This window comes from Oncorhynchus nerka, linkage group LG27 (genome assembly GCF_034236695.1).
Source record: "Oncorhynchus nerka isolate Pitt River linkage group LG27, Oner_Uvic_2.0, whole genome shotgun sequence".
In the NCBI taxonomy this organism is placed as follows: Eukaryota; Metazoa; Chordata; class Actinopteri; order Salmoniformes; family Salmonidae; genus Oncorhynchus; species Oncorhynchus nerka.
The window spans coordinates 67,450,157-67,466,402 of record NC_088422.1 but is presented as its reverse complement, the minus strand read 5'-3'; positions in this window follow the sequence as shown (position 1 = coordinate 67,466,402).

The window sequence follows — 16,246 nt, the reverse complement described above, 5'->3', positions numbered from 1 at the left end:
CATGCATGAGAGCATCAGCTGTTCCAGGCGACTGTGTGATCACGTTCTCCGTAGCCAACATGTATGTTGACCTTTAAACAGGTCAACATACAGAAGGCTGCGGGGCCAGACAGATTACCAGGACGTGTGCTCCGGGCATGTGTTGACCAACTGGCAGGTGACTTCACTGACATTTTCAACATGTCCCTGATTGAGTCTGTAATACCAACATGTTTCAAGCAGACCACCATAGTCCCTGTGCCCAAGAACACAAAGGCAATCTGCCTAAATGACTAGAGACCCGTAGCACTCACGTCTGTAGCCATGAAGTGCTTTGAAAGATTGGTCATGGCTCACATCAACACCATTATCCCAGAAACCCTAGACCCAGTCCAATTTGCATACCGACCAAACAGATCCACAGATGATGCAATCTCTATTGCACTCCACACTGCCCTTTCCCACCTGGACAAAATGAACACTTACCTGAAAATGCTATTCATTAACTACAGCTCATCGTTCAACACCATAGTATCCTCAAAGCTCATCATTAAGCTAAGGATCCTGGGACTAAACACCTCCCTCTGCAACTGGATCCTGGACTTCCTGACGGGCCGCCCCCACGTGGTGAGGGTAGGTAACAACACATCTGCCACGCTGATCCTGAACCCTGGAGCTCCCCAGGGGTGCGTGCTCAGTCCCCTCCTGTACTCCCTGTTCACCCACGACTGCATGGCCAGGCACGACTCCAACACCATCATTAAGTTTGCAGACAACACAACAGTGGTAGGCCTGATCACCGACAATGACGAGACAGAATATCGGGAGGAAGTCAGAGACCTTGCCGGGTGGTGCCAGAATAACAACCTATCCCTCAACGTAACCAAGACTAAGGAGATTATTGTGGACTACAGGAAAAGGAGGACAGAGCACACCCTCATTCTCATCGATGGGGCTGTAGTGGAGCAGGTTGAGAGCTTCAAGTTCCTTGGTGTCCACATCAACAACACACTAGAATGGTCCAAACACACCAAGACAGTCGTGAAGAGGGCACGACAAAGCCTATTCCCCCTCAGGAAACTAAAATGATTTGGCATGGGTCCTGAGATCCTCAAAAGGTTCTACAGCTGCAACATCGAGAACATCCTGACTGGTTGCATCACTGCCTGGTACGGCAACTGCTTGGCCTCTGACTGCAAGACACTACAAAGTGTAGTGCGTACGGCCCAGTACATCATTGGGGCTAAGCTGCCTGCCATCCAGGACCTCTACACCAGGCAGTGTCAGAAGAAGGCCCTAAAAAGATTTTAAAAACCCAGCCATAGACTGTTCTTCCTACTACCGCATGGCAAGCGGTACCGGAGTGCCAAGTCTAGGACAAAAGGCTTCTCAACAGTTTTTACTCCCAAGCCATAAGACTCCTGAACAGGTAATCAAATGGCTACCTGGACTATTTGCATTGCGTGCCCCCCTCCCCCAACTCCTCTTTTTACGCTACTGCTACTCTCTGTTCATCATATATGCATAGTCACTTTAACCATATCTACATGTACATACTACCTCAATCAGCCTGACTAACCAGTGTCTCTATGTAGCCTCGCTACTGTATATAGCCTGTCTTTTTACTGTTGTTTTATTTCTTTATCTACCTATTGTTCACCAAATACCTTTTTTGCACTATTGGTTACAGCCTGTTGTATTCAGCGCACGTGACAAATAAACATAGATTTGATTTGACCTATATCTATCCTACCCAGCCTTTCTAAGGTCTTTGAAAGCCAAGTTAACAAACAGATTACTGACCATTTCGAATCCCACCATACCTTCTCTGGTTTCAGAGCTGGTCATGGGTGCACCTCAGCCATGCTCAAGGTCCTAAATGATATCATAACCGCCATCGATAAGAGACATTACTGTGCAGCCGTATTCATCGACCTGGCCAAGGCTTTCGACTCTATCAATCACCACATTCTTATCGGCAAACTCAACAGCCTTGGTTTCTCAAATGACTGCCTCGCCTGGTTCACCAACTACTTCTCTGATAGAGTTCAGTGTATCAAATCGGAGGGCCTGTTGTCCGGACCTCTGGCAGTCTCTATGGGGGTGCCACAGGGTTCAATTCTCGGGCCGACTCTCTTCTCTGTATACATCAATGATGTCGCTCTTGCTGCTGGTGAATCTCTGATCCACCTCCACGCAGACGACACCATTCTGTATACTTCTGGCCCTTCTTTGGACACTGTGTTAACTAACCTCCACATGAGTTTCAATGCCATACAACTCTCCTTCCGTGGCCTCTAACTGCTCTTAAATACAAGTAAAACTAAATGCATGCTCTTCAACCGATTGCTACCTGCACCTGCCCGCCCGTCCAGCATCACTACTCTGGACGGTTCAGACTTAGGATATGTGGACAACTACAAATAACTAGGTGTCTGGTTAGACTGTAAACATTTCCTTCCTGACTCACATTAATCGTCTCCAATCCAATATTAAATCTAGAATCGGCTTCCTATTTCGCAACAAAGCATCCTTCACTCATGCTGCCAAACATACCCCCGTAATACTGACCATCCGACCGATCCTCGACTTTGGCGTTGTCATCTACAAAATAGCCTCCAACACTCTACTCAACAAATTGGATGCAGTCTATCACAGTGCCATCCGTTTTGTCACCAAAGCCCCATATACTACCACTGCGACCTGTACGCTCTCGTTGGCTGGCCCTCGCTTCATACTCGTCGCCAAACCCACTGGCTCCAGGTCTTCTACAAATCTTTGCTAGGTAAAGCCCCGCCTTATCTGCCTTATCTCAGCTCACTGGTGACCATAGCAGCACCCACCCGTAGCACGCGCTCCAGCAGGTATATCTCACTGGCCACCCCCAAAGCCAATTCCTCCTTTGGCCACCTTTCCTTCCAGTTCTCTGCTGCCAATAACTGGAACGAACTGCAAAAATCACTGAAGCTGGAGACTCATATCTCCCTCACTAGCTTTAAGCACCAGCTGTCAGAGCAGCTCACAGATCACTGCACCTGTACATAGCCCATCTGTAAATAGCCCATCCAACTACCTCACCCCAATACTGTATTTATTTATCTTGCTCCTTTGCACCCCAGTATCTCTACTTGCACATTCATCTTCTGCACATCTATTCACTCCAGTGTTTAATTGGTATATTGTTATTACTTCGCCACCATGGCCTATTTATTACCTTACCTCCCTTATCTTACTCATTTGCACACACTGTATATAGACTTTTTCTACTGTATTATTGACTGTATGTTTGTTTATTCCATGTGTAACTCTGTGTTGTTGTACAGAATGTGTCAAACTGCTTTTCTTTATCTTGGCCAGGTCGCAGTTGTAAATGAGAACTTGTTCTCAACTAGCCTACCTGGTTAAAGGTGAAATAAAAAAAATAAAAAAATAAAATTAAAGTTTACAAACGCAGTTCCATAGCTAGCAGGATTTTTCCCGTTTCTGCATTTGTCATTAGTTTTCCAGTTCTCTCCACCTGTCTCTTTATGTCTACCATTTCCTGCTCATGCTTCAGTTATGCACTGCGGTATTGGACCGAATCGTGGATGGCAAGACATCAGGGCTAAACTGGACAGAACCTTTACGCCCGATGGTTGAGACCTGCGCCTGATGATTGATTATGGAGAGCATTTTTCGTGATTTCTACTGTTTTTCTGCTAATGGCATAGTTAGGGTTGGTATCACAGCTGAGGTCAGAGATCAATCGTTTTGTGGGTTGATGTGAGGGTTCACTAATTAACGAGGGAGTGGGGACCACTCTGATAGCTTGCACATTATTACAACATTTGAGAGGAGAAAAATGTTTCTATTTTTCCAAAGTTTGGTTTTGGATTCTTTGGAAGCTGCAAAGACTATTTTAATTTATTTATAGACGTTAATGAACCATCAGTACTGTATCAGTAATTTGGATGTGAATGAATTTGCAAAAGCAAATAGACTTCATTAATCAATTATACAAATTAATCATACCTGTATAGGCAACTGGGAATTAAAAATGAATTAACCTGAGAAGTTGGTTAATCTAGGTTAATATGGGAAAGTTTAAAATGTCTCATTTAATTGGAAGAACCTGAAAAGGTATGTTCAACAATTTAACTTATTAAATTGAATGACACGATGATATCCAATCAATTGAGATTGTCTGGGTTATCATAAGTGTAACCAGTAGAGCAAATGTTATGGTACATTCACCACTAGGTTCACTTATCCCAAAGGCCCGAAGCTGCATGGGATTCCCGTGAAGGCGGGACTTCCGTCAGTACTGTGGGTTTGTACTCAATGAGCTTGGCAAAGGCATATTTTACTGATAAATCAATGTCAATGATAAATCAAACCTGTATAAGCTATTTGAGAATTAAACTTTGATTAACCTGACAGCCTTGTTGATCTAGGTTAAAATGGAAAAGTTTAAATTGTCTCATTTGTAGAAACCAATCACTTTGGATATTATCTAAACGATCCAGCTGAAAATATTTGTTAGACAATTTTAACTTCTTAGTTATATTGAATGAGACCGATATCCAATCAGTTTAAATTGGTTGGATAACATACAGTGTACCCCGTTTCAATAGACGTGAGCATATGGTGATGTCACATAAAACAAATTGTTATTTTTTAAATGATATAACTGTCGATTCTTCACCACTAGGGGTCACTGATCGCAGAAAGCTGAAAGCAAACCGAAGTAAAGAGAGGAGGACTTCCATCGCCCAAAACGGTGGAATTTCAATATGACACAGAAAAAAACAAAATGGCTGCTCAACTTTGTTAGCTCTAGCATCTCGTTTCAAGCATAACATAGGATCCCCTTAAACAAGGGAGTAGTTTAATATTTAGATGTAAACGTGACAGCTGGGAAATGTACACTTTAAGAGATACAGATATGTGTATTTGCTGTCCTTCATGAAATCACCAAATGATCTCTGAGTTCCACAGTTTACATTCCAATCTCGAACACAACAGAGCATAGGGGCAGCGTATTTTATGACCGACCATAAAACAGTCGACTTCCCGCTCTCCCTCCCCCTGAGAGAGAACACGCTGTAGATCGGACCCACTGTAACCTGATCCTTCAGAGTGTCACAGGAGAATTATGACAGGATTTGTCAGAGCCAAGCTGACGAGTCTGTCTTATCATTTTTGACAGCGTCCGTGTTCCATAGTCCTTTGCCCTGTCTGTGTGCTGGGTGGAGAGGTGGAGCGGTGTCGTACTGCTAAGCAGCAGAGGTAAATTGGATGTGTCACACAGCTCTCTGGGCTCCAGATGGTGGAGTGATGCCCCCAGGACTCACAAGACCCACATGACTGGCCTCTCCTCCTCACATCCTCCACTGAGATCTGAATTATATGTGGAAAATACTATCTGCCACATATCGTTTCCCAGCATATTCACCATATGTTCCTGCCAATCCCTGTTGCACGGTCCTCAACACCATCCCGACACACTTAGACACTCTCTCACTCTCACACCAATGCAATAACACTAACTAACAAATACTCACACAGCTTTCTTTTTAAACATTTTTCGGTTCAAGTCAGTGGCTTTATATCGAACATTTGTCAGCAAGGCTGTTCACTTGGAAATGTAAATCCAAAACAAAAGTTAGAATGAAATTTTAGCATGACTCTTTGTGCAGGCCTAATGATACATTAATTTGGGCTGCAACACAGGGGATGGCACTTCCCCGAAGAACACGTCCCTTACAGTTTGGAAACTGCAGTAAAAGTGCAGTAACTGCAGTATTTTGGACTACAATCTTTTTTCAGAAGGGATGAAACCCTGGTTATCTGGTGTATAATGAAAAGTAAGGCTTAGCTTTGCAAAATACAGTAAGTGGGGGACTTCTATTGCAATCTCCTGCCTTTTCATTGCATCTTACTATACCTATTAAGCTGTACTGCAGCAGACTTTAACAATACCTTGATTGACAGAGGGAAAGGTTTACATGAAGTTTGATCTCAGGGTTGGCTGCTGTCTTGCTCTCTCCTCTCTGCTGCTGTGAGTTTCCTGTGAGTTGGTGGAAAAGTGGCGATGTGCTTAAATGTCAGCTCTACAGTCATAACTCTCTGGCCAGGCCTGAGTAAGCACTCTCCTCTGTGCCTGCCTGCTCTTTTCATTTGCAGGTCTACTGCCTGGGGCCTAGCTGGGGCATTCAGGCTATGATTTAGATTATATTTGTGCTCTAAGCTAATTGATTTAGGATGGGCCTCCTTCCCCTATTGTCAGGCTATCAGGTCCTCTGTCTGGCCCTGTAGAACTGCATTAGCATATAACTGATAGATTGGCAACACTGTCCACACTGCTCTCTCTGCACTCCTATCCAGCAGCAGCCCATCCCTATAGCCGGGCCCAGTCGCCACTGCCCAGTCGCCACTGCCCGGCAAGAGAGTAAATGGACTTTGGTTGGAATCTGATTAGGCAGCCGTTTACTTGGTTAGTGATAGAGGTTCAGGAGCAGCATGGAGAGCCCATTAAACAATGCTGATCCTTAGATAACTCTTATCCAATTAGAGCTGCAGAGCACAGTCCATTTATCCATTACACTGGTGGTGGCATCATGAAAAATGCATTATGCATGTTTTAACCAGTGTTTATACTCTGACATTGTATTAGGTTGGATAACAATAATATGTACATACGTTTTTGCTCTCTAGTTGTTCATATGGTTGATCATCTTTATGTAGTCAACTGATGGACTCACCATACAGATTACTGATCTGTTTTTATTTGCCATGTACAAATAAAGGCTAGCTTACCAAAGCTCTAAGCTAGCTAGCTCACCAACAGCTCTCCTTCACCCCTGAAATGTTCAAATCAAATGTATTTATAAGGCCCTTCTTACATCCGCTGATATCTCAAAGTGCTGTACAGAAACCCAGCCTAAAACCCCAAACAGCAAGCAGAAAACTGGAGAAAACTGCTGCTCTGAAGAGGTGTCTGGCAGTTGGCACCAGCTGTAGTGCCACTGTAGTTCAAGGTGACAGTCTTTAGTTATGTACTTTAACAGAGTAATGGTCCTCTGGGGGGCCATTTGGGGAAGCACTTAAGCCGACCGGGTGATACTTGGAATGATTAGTGGGTTTTTACTCTAATTGTATTTTTGTTGTTGCTATGCTTGTGTAATATCAGTGCCTTGAGTCATCTCTTTAAAAGGTTATTTACCATTTTAATGCTCTGTGGATGATATTCTCAGTGCCAAATCATTGCCATAACTTTCTCATAGATAGATAGCATAGTACTTTAATTCTTATGTCCATCCAGAATTTTGTTGCCTGACTTTGAATAGTTGGGATGTAGCTTTTCTCTTTGTTGCCATTAATTATATGGTAGTCAGGTTTAACCCATGTATGCTTTCCCAATGAGAAGAAAAGGGGGATTCAGGTCAATGAAAAACGACTGTAGACAGAAGGCATAACTTACTATCTGCTGTAAGCTGTTAAGGAGCATTTTGGTCATAGACTTGTGTTAAGAGAATTATGTTCTCAATGTTCATAAACTGAACTTCAATTAAACTACTCGGTCTGCTACCAAGAATTTGTAAGATTCTTGTTGAAATGAAACAGACAGAGGCCCGTCTACAATAGTCAGCAACGTTTATTTACGAGAGCTCTGCCAATCATTCCATGTACATTGGTTTATATACCTCTCATTTCGTCATAACTGTCCCTCCTCCTCTAAGACAATGACAATATAGTTTACAAGTCTTCATACTTTGCTTATCACATCCTACAACATGTTACACAATCTACTGCAAGCCCAAGGTTTCTCCCCTCCCTAGGTGGGGAGACTTCCTTCCCTGTTATCAGTTTCACAGTGGTCACAAGTTGTCTGCCACAGTTCCTTGCCTGCTAACAGTCCCTCTTTCTTATGGACAAACATTATTTATCATTATACAGAGACAGGGTAGAATTCTGTTAGTTATAGTTCTACCTTAAATGTATACATAATTTAGTCATTATTCATAAAATTCATAACAACTTGGCGCTCCGGTACCGCTTGCCATGCGGTAGTAGCGAGAACAGTCTATGACTAGGGTGGCTGGATTCTTTGACAATTTTTTGGTCCTTCCTCTGACACTGTCTATTATGTAGGTCTTGGATGGCAGGAAGCTTAGCCCCAGTGATGTACTGGCCCATACGCATTACTCTCTGTAGCGCCTTATGGTCAGATGCTGAGCAGTTGCCATACAAGGCAGTGATACAACCGGTCAGGATGCTCTCGATGGTGCAGCTGTATAACTTTTCGAGGATCTGGGGACCCGTGTCAAATCTTTTCAGACTCCTGATGGGGAAAAGGTGTTGTCGTGCCCCCTTCACGACTGTCTTGGTGTGTTTGGACCATAATAGTTTGTTGGTGATGTGGACACCAAGGAACTTGAAACTCTTGACCGGCTCCACTTGAGCCCCGTCAATGTTAATGGGGGCCTGTTCGGCCCGTCCTTTCCTGTAGTCCACAATCAGCTCCTTTGTCTTGCTCACATTGAGGGAAAGGTTGTTGTCCTGGCACCACACTGCCAGGTCTCTGACCTCCTCCCTATAGGCTGTCTCATCGTTGTTGGTGATCAGGCCTACCACTGTTGTCGTCAGCAAACTTAATGATGCTGTTGGAGTAGTGTTTGGCCACACAGTCGTGGGTGAACAAGGAGTACAGAATGGTACTAATCACACACTCCTGAGGTGCCCCAGTGTTGAGTGTCAGTCGCAGATGTGTTGTTGCCTACTCTTACCATCCAGGGGGCGGCCCGTCAGGAAGTCTAGGATCCAGTTGCAGAGGGAGGTGTTTAGTCCCAGGGTCCTTAGCTTAGTGTTGAGCTTTGTGGGCACTATGGTGTTGAATGCTGAGCTGTAGTCAATGAACAGCATTCTCACATAGGTGTTCCTTTTATCCAGGTGAAGTGAGATTGAGATTGCGTCATCTGTGGATATGTTGGGGTGGTATATGCGAATTGGAGTGGGTATAGGGTTTCCCGGGATGATGATGTTGATGTGAGCCATGACCAGCCTTTCAAAGCATTTCATGGCTACCGACGTGAGTGCTCCAGGGCAGTAATCATTTAGGCAGGTTTCGCTTTCTTGGGCAAAGGCACTATGGTGGTCTGCTTGAAATGTAGGTATTACAGACTCAGTCAGGGAGAGGTTGAAAATGTCAGTGAAGACACTTGCCTGTTGGTCCTAGCATGCTTTGAGTACACGTCCTGGTAATCTGTCTGGCCCAGCGGCTTTGTGAATGTTGTTCGGAACAGCTGGTGCTCTCATGCATGCTTCAGTGTTGCTTGCCTCGAACCGAGCATAAAAGGTATTTAGCTCGTCTGGTAATCTCGAGTCACTGGGCAGCCCGCGGCTCGGTTTCCCTTTGTAGTCCATAATAGTTTGCAAGCCCTGCCACATCTGAAAAGTGTCAGAACCGGTGTAGTAGGATTCAATCTTAGTCCTGTATTAACACTTTGCCTGTTTGATGGTTTGTCTGAGGGCGTAGTGGGATTTCTTATAAGGGTCCGGATTAGTGTCCCGCTCCTTGAAAGCGGAAGCTTTCACACACCCGCCCCTCATCTTACCAGATGTAGCTGTTCTGTCCTGCCGATGCACGGAAAACCCAGCCAGCTATATATTATCCTTGTCGCCGTTCAGCCACGTCTTGGTGAAACGTAGGATATTACAGTTTTTAATGTCCCGTTGGTAGGATAGTCTTAATCATAGATCATCCAGTTTGTTTTCCAATGATTGCACGTTGGCCAATAGTATGGATGGTAGTGGAGGTTTACTCACTCGCCTACGAATTCTCACAAGGCCCCCCCACCTCCGTCCCCTTTTTCTCCATCTTTTCTTCACGCGAATGACGGGGATTTGGTGGTCTATCTCGTATATCCTCCGAGTCGGACTCGTTAAAGAAAAATCTTTGTCCAGTTCGAGGTGAATAATTGCTGTTCTGATGTCCAGAAGCTATTTTTCTGTCATAAGAGACAGTAGCAGCAACATTATGTACAAAATTAGTTACAAACAAAATAAAAAACTAACACAATAGCACAGTTGGTTAGGAGCCCGTAAAACGGTAGCCATTAGGTATCAGGTGAAGTGGATCCTGGTTCAGAAGGTCGGGTACAGTACCGTTACAGCTGGCTCTATATCTGTTACTGTTGGCCAAGTGATCTGGGTGTTTTCCTGAGACATGCTGAATGCCTGATGATAATGGGTAGGTGGTTGAGCTCCTCTATGACCCTTGCTCTCTCACAAGCCTCTCTCATCCAGTTCTGGAGAGCTCATCACAAACACAGGGCGCTCCAAGGGACTCTAAGTGGATTTTGAGTGAGATACTTTGTGCTTTGAGTATAAGGGGACACACTGCACTCAGGTCAGACAGTGCCATTTTGATAGTCCCTGGAAAACAGTGGCAATTGTTACTAAGTGGACTATCCTGGCTAAATAAATATAAAAACATACAAGGTACGTTGTCGTTGCATGGACAAGCAGCAGGTCATCTGGAGTTCCACACTAACTGCCAAACAGAGTGGCAGTTAGTGTTAGAATGTATTAGAAGTAGAACTAACACCCTCAGGAGTCTACTATTTCAGGGCATGTCAGATCTCAGGAACAAAAACTGGTTCTCTATTTACATAAGTAGGTGAAAGACATTCTCATGGTAAAAAAAGGTGCCTGAAATCCTGAAATGCCTGACAGTTCTGGGTCGTGTTCAACTATATTCCAAAATAATTTGAAGTCCCTGGCACAAGATATACAACAGAGGCTAAGGCAGTTAACCCACTGTTAACCCACTGTCGACACCTCTCTGATTCAGAGGGGTTGGAATAAATGTGGAAGACACATTTCAGTTGAATGCATTCAGGTGTACAACTGACTAGGTATCCTGCTTTCTCTTTCCCTTACAACCTGCATTGTTGTACTCACATATAGTCACATTTACTGAGAAAAACCTTAACTCGCTCAAGGTCAGATTTCTTGACGAGTAACATGACAGCAAGACAGGCTGTGTTCATTCTGCCAACATGAGAGGCTGCATGCCTTCTCTCTAAATCATGCTAGTTCATTTCCATCAATCTTATTGCCTGGTGATGTACAGCCCTAATGAAGCCAGACAGCGCTGCCTGGTGGTGCTCCCGTACTGAGAGTAAGTAATTGAGAGCCTCTCTGTAAATGAGCTGCCATCTCTATCACCAGACTGATGCACAGTGCAGGCAGCAGCACCACGCCAAGCCTGGGATAAAGCAGGACACACTTGTGCCGTGTGTCCTGGATGCCGCTGCGTGCTCTCTCTTGGACTCTCCCTGGGAGATGTATTCTCACTGTTCCCCCAAAGAAAAATGTATATCCTCCTCCTTGTTGTTGGGAATGGGGCTGCCTCCTGTGACAAACTGCTCTAGAATATGCAGTCATCAGGACAGGCCACAGTAATTAAGACTGAAGTTTGAGGAATAGCCTTTGTGACCCACAGTCAGACCTCGAAACACCTCCTTTGATGAGAAATCATATCTTTTCCCCACAGGAGTTTAACCTTGTGTGATAGAACAGATTTTTTTGTCTGAATGATGATCTTTAATCCTTTAGTTGTGGCAGATCCTGTTGATGAATACAGTCTCCTGAAGGTTGCACTGTAGACTCGATGTGCCAAATGGATGAACAGGGCAGTTTTTCCATGTTATTAATTCCACTTACTGAGACTGAGCCAGGTCATTAGCTGTTTATCAAGAATGATGCTGGCACCTATTTCAAAAACAGCATTTTAATTACTACACACAAGCTAAAGGAATTTGTGGTACCAAAAAGAGTAGGACAGCAATAAGTGTGTTTTCAGCCGTCTCTTATAGGCTGGTGGTGAGAAAACGGCCTAAGCAGGAATCGCAGGCCCTCAATAACATTTTTGTTTTTAAAGCAAGCAGTACTGGGCTTTGTCATAAAAAAATAATAAAGACCGTAAATGCTGGGGTTGTGATTTGCACGGCCTGTCCAGGCTGAAATGAGGAGACGAGTGTCTGTGTTTTAATTAACTTCTCTCTCCTCCGGTACACACAGAAGCCCAGTATAAATCACCAGAGACAACACCAATCTGCCTATATATTAGAGCACGCCACGCACACCCTTTTGACAAACTACACGTCAGCTCCTCAATCATAAAGAAAGACATTCATTTTCTTCTGTCTGCACTTTGACGCTCTCGCAATACACTTTTATATTTTCTGCTGGCTCAAATTGCCTAAAAATGACGTGCTGATCTGGAGATGTGCTCTTGTTGGGAAAGAGGTGAGAGCTTTATGTTACACACCACAGGAAAAATAATACATGAACAGCATATAAACCAACACAGTCATGCATATATTCTAACAATGAATGGTTCAGTGGTTTCATGGTGGTCACATGCAATTACGGTGTGCTCAAGAGAGGGAGAAATATTGCTATCATTAAAGCTGTCTTTTAGTATAGGCTGGGTGGTGGTGGGGGGGCATTTTTTTGCCGCTACAAATGTGATTAAGTGGGAAGAGGCAAAAGGGATCATGTTAGGTGAAATGGCTTAAGCATGGTGTTATATTGGTCTTGTTTGGTTTAAGAACATTGTATCCCCACTGCCGTCACAAGCCAAGCAGATGAGTCCGATTCCTGAACAGTGGCCTTTACTCTGCAATCAATGGGGAGTAATTACATGGCAATAAGGAGTGAATATTATTGATTTGACCTGCAACTGAGTCACCCCGTAACCACAGGTCAGCTCTAGGACTTGTCAGAGAAAGGTGGGGTGAGAAAGGGATAGAGAGGGGTAGAGTGCTGACCATGAGAGTGAGAGACTAAGCACATGATGCCCCTGTGATACAATATAAAGATATATTTATAACCTACAGATTTAAACTTGTATTGGTTCATGCATCGCAAAACTAGACAAAAAAATACCTTTGGCTTCACCGTCTGCAACAAATAATGTCACCTTTTCTTAAAATGTCAATAATGTACTGCCTATTTTCTTAATCGGTAGAAGACCATCACCCAACAACGACCCGATCCTCCTACATTTGTTTTGTTTAATTGTTTTTTGTTTGTTTTGTTTTTAAAGCAACTTTGAGATTCTTCTTGTAATGAAAAGCACAATATGTATTCTTCTTCTTCTTCTTATGTCTCTGGAAAGATCAGCCAAATGTGAAAGACAGGAAAGAAATCGATTATGACATAAGAGGAAAATTGTTCCATATACACTGAGGGTACAAATCATTAAGGACACCTCAGCTTTCCATGACATAGAAGGTATTGACGACCTCAAATACCACCAAAATAATGCATATATTTGTAACCTTTTCCGACATCAATGAATCCTTGCAGTACTTATTGTATATTGTGTCATAATATCAGGATTCAGATGGACCTGCAAACTGTATCGTTAGGGGATCTGAAAAACCATGATCAGTCAATGGGAAATATCATTATACTCTTGGGTAATGTATTTATTTTTAGGGCAATATCTGTAAAAATGTTACAAATAGGGAGGTTCGGGACCCTCGTAAGACATTACAGTAAAATGGAGGGATGTATTGAGAAAATAGCAAATGGCATTATACTGGGAAAGGTGGGTTAATCTGTGGACATCGGAGGGTTGGATTTACAATGAGAATGAATGGTGGATTGGCCACTGTAGATGAAAATCCAGCACTTGCAGGAAGAGAAAATGAGAAATATATGTATAATTATATGTACCGTACATGTGAGCGAAAATATCTGTAAGTAGCAGTAGAAGTATTGCTGTTGGGCGGTAGGGTTGGTAGGGTTGGGAAAATACAAAAAAATAAGGGGGATTAGAAATTATGCAAACTATTAAATTGATAAAACCCCAAATCTATCTGCAATATTAAAGCTGAGATTCTCTTGAAAGGCACCAATATTATTTTTGTGAATATAGATGAAACTAAAAGGAAAATACAAACCCCCTACTTCAACTGACCCACAAACCCATGTATAATTCTAAGACTTTCTCAAAATGAATTATTATCTGACCAATATCCTCACCTCTTCAGCCCATTCATCTCTCTCTCACACACACATACACAGCTTTTTTAAATGTGAATTCTCTGGACTTTTTCCCTAACTCCTAACCTTAACCCCAAACCCTGAACCTTTAAGTCTAAAATATAATTTTAACAAATTCAGGACATGGATTTGATCTTGTTTTTCTACTTTTTCAGTACATTCTGGTGACTTGTCAGGAAATTCTGGTCCTGATAATGTATGAAAACATGTACACACCAAGGACCACTACCACCCCCTTTCCCTACCCAAAGCAACAAAAATACATGATCTTTTACATACCTTCTGTTGAATGGTCAATTCAAAAATTGCTATTCCAATCAATAGGACAGCACCACAGGAGTAGTAAGTAATGAAATGTAGGAATGGGACCAAGTGTGTATATCTCTCACTGGCAGACACAAGGTTGTAGCTATTTCTAAAAATGCAATCTCCCTAAAGCCCAATCTGCGTCTGAGGATAAAGATGGATCGTGGTGTCAATGAGCACTGACTCCAGATAGAAGACAGACTGGGGATAGTGGCATGTAGAGAACAACAATTCAGACAGCCACTCCTCAGGGTCACCTCCATCCACTCCTGCTCCTCTGGAGAGAAAAAGAGGACTTGTCATTGTCCCCTTCAGCTGCTAATGACTAAAGCAGTGTGGAATGCCTTAGTTTTGTAGGCTTCCTGTGCAAGTGATTTGGCAGGTATTTGTCAGAGAGCCTGCTCCTTCTCTAGTGATGGCCATTTGCCTTTCCTATTACAGGATCTTGAAAAATACAATTGGTAAATTTGAAGTTTATGGAACATAATATTGGTGTCTACTACCATCTGGTGGCCAATATACTCTAGTTTGGTAGTGGCAAAAATGAATGCCAACGGACACTGAGTGTACAAAACATTAAGAACACCTGAATCCAGCTATTATCCATAAAATAAAATAAATGTAGTAATTTAGCAGACACTCTTATTCAGAGCAACTTACTGGAGCAATTCGGGTTAAGTGCCTTGCTCAAGGGCACATTGAATGATTCAACCTAGTTGACTTGTGGAATCTAACCAGCGACTTTCAGTCACTGTCCAAATGCTCTTAACCGCTAGGCTACCTGCCACCCCATCGAAATTTGCAGTAGACAATTTGCATATCATATCACTTGTGCCTGTCACGAGCACATTTAGCATTATATTGACTGTAAAATATAACTAGCTGACGATCAGACTACCATCACCCAATAATTAAGTCCTGGTTCATCATTCTTTCACTGCCCATTTAAGTGAGGAGTTGGTGTCATGAGGAGTTGGTGTGACTAAATGGAGAATTACAATGCAGAGGATCAGAGTGCATCAACACCAAAACCTGCAGGCTCTCCTTCACCGCAGCCAAAGTGAGTAAAACATTTAAACGTGTTAACCATCGCAAGGCTGCCGGCCCAGACTGCATCCCTAGTCGTGTCCTCAGAGCATGCGCAGACCAGCTGGCTGGTGTGTTTACGGACATATTCAATCAATTCCTATCCCAGTCTGCCGTTCCCACATGCTTCAAGAGGGCCACCATTGTTCATGTTCCCAAGAAAGCTAAGGTAAGCTAAACGACTATTCAATTCAATTCAATTCAAGGGCTTTATTGGCATGGGAAACATGTGTTAACATTGCCAAAGCAAGTGAGGTAGACAACATACAAAGTGAATATATATAAAGTGAAAAACAACAAAAATTAACAGTAAACATTACACATACAGAAGTTTCAAAACAGTAAAGACATTACAAATGTCATATTATATATATATATATATACAATGTACAAATAGTTAAAGGACACAAGATAAAATGAATAAGCATAAATATGGGTTGTATTTACAATGGTGTTTGTTCTTCACTGGTTGCCCTTTTCTTGTGGCAACAGGTCACAAATATTGCTGCTGTGATGGCACACTGTGGAATTTCACCCAAAAGATATGGGAGTTTTTCAAAATTGACTATCACCCCGTAGCACTCACTTCCGTCATCAGGGCGGCAGCGTAGCCTAGTGGTTAGAGCGTTGGACCGAAAGGTTGCAAGATCACATCCCAGAGCTGACAAGGTACAAATCTGTCGTTCTGCCCCTGAACAAGGCAGTTAACCTACTGTTCATAGGTCATCATTGAAAATAAGAATGTGTTATTAACTGACTTGCCTAGTTAAATAAAGGTCAAATAAAAAAATCATTAAGTGCTTTGAGAGACTAG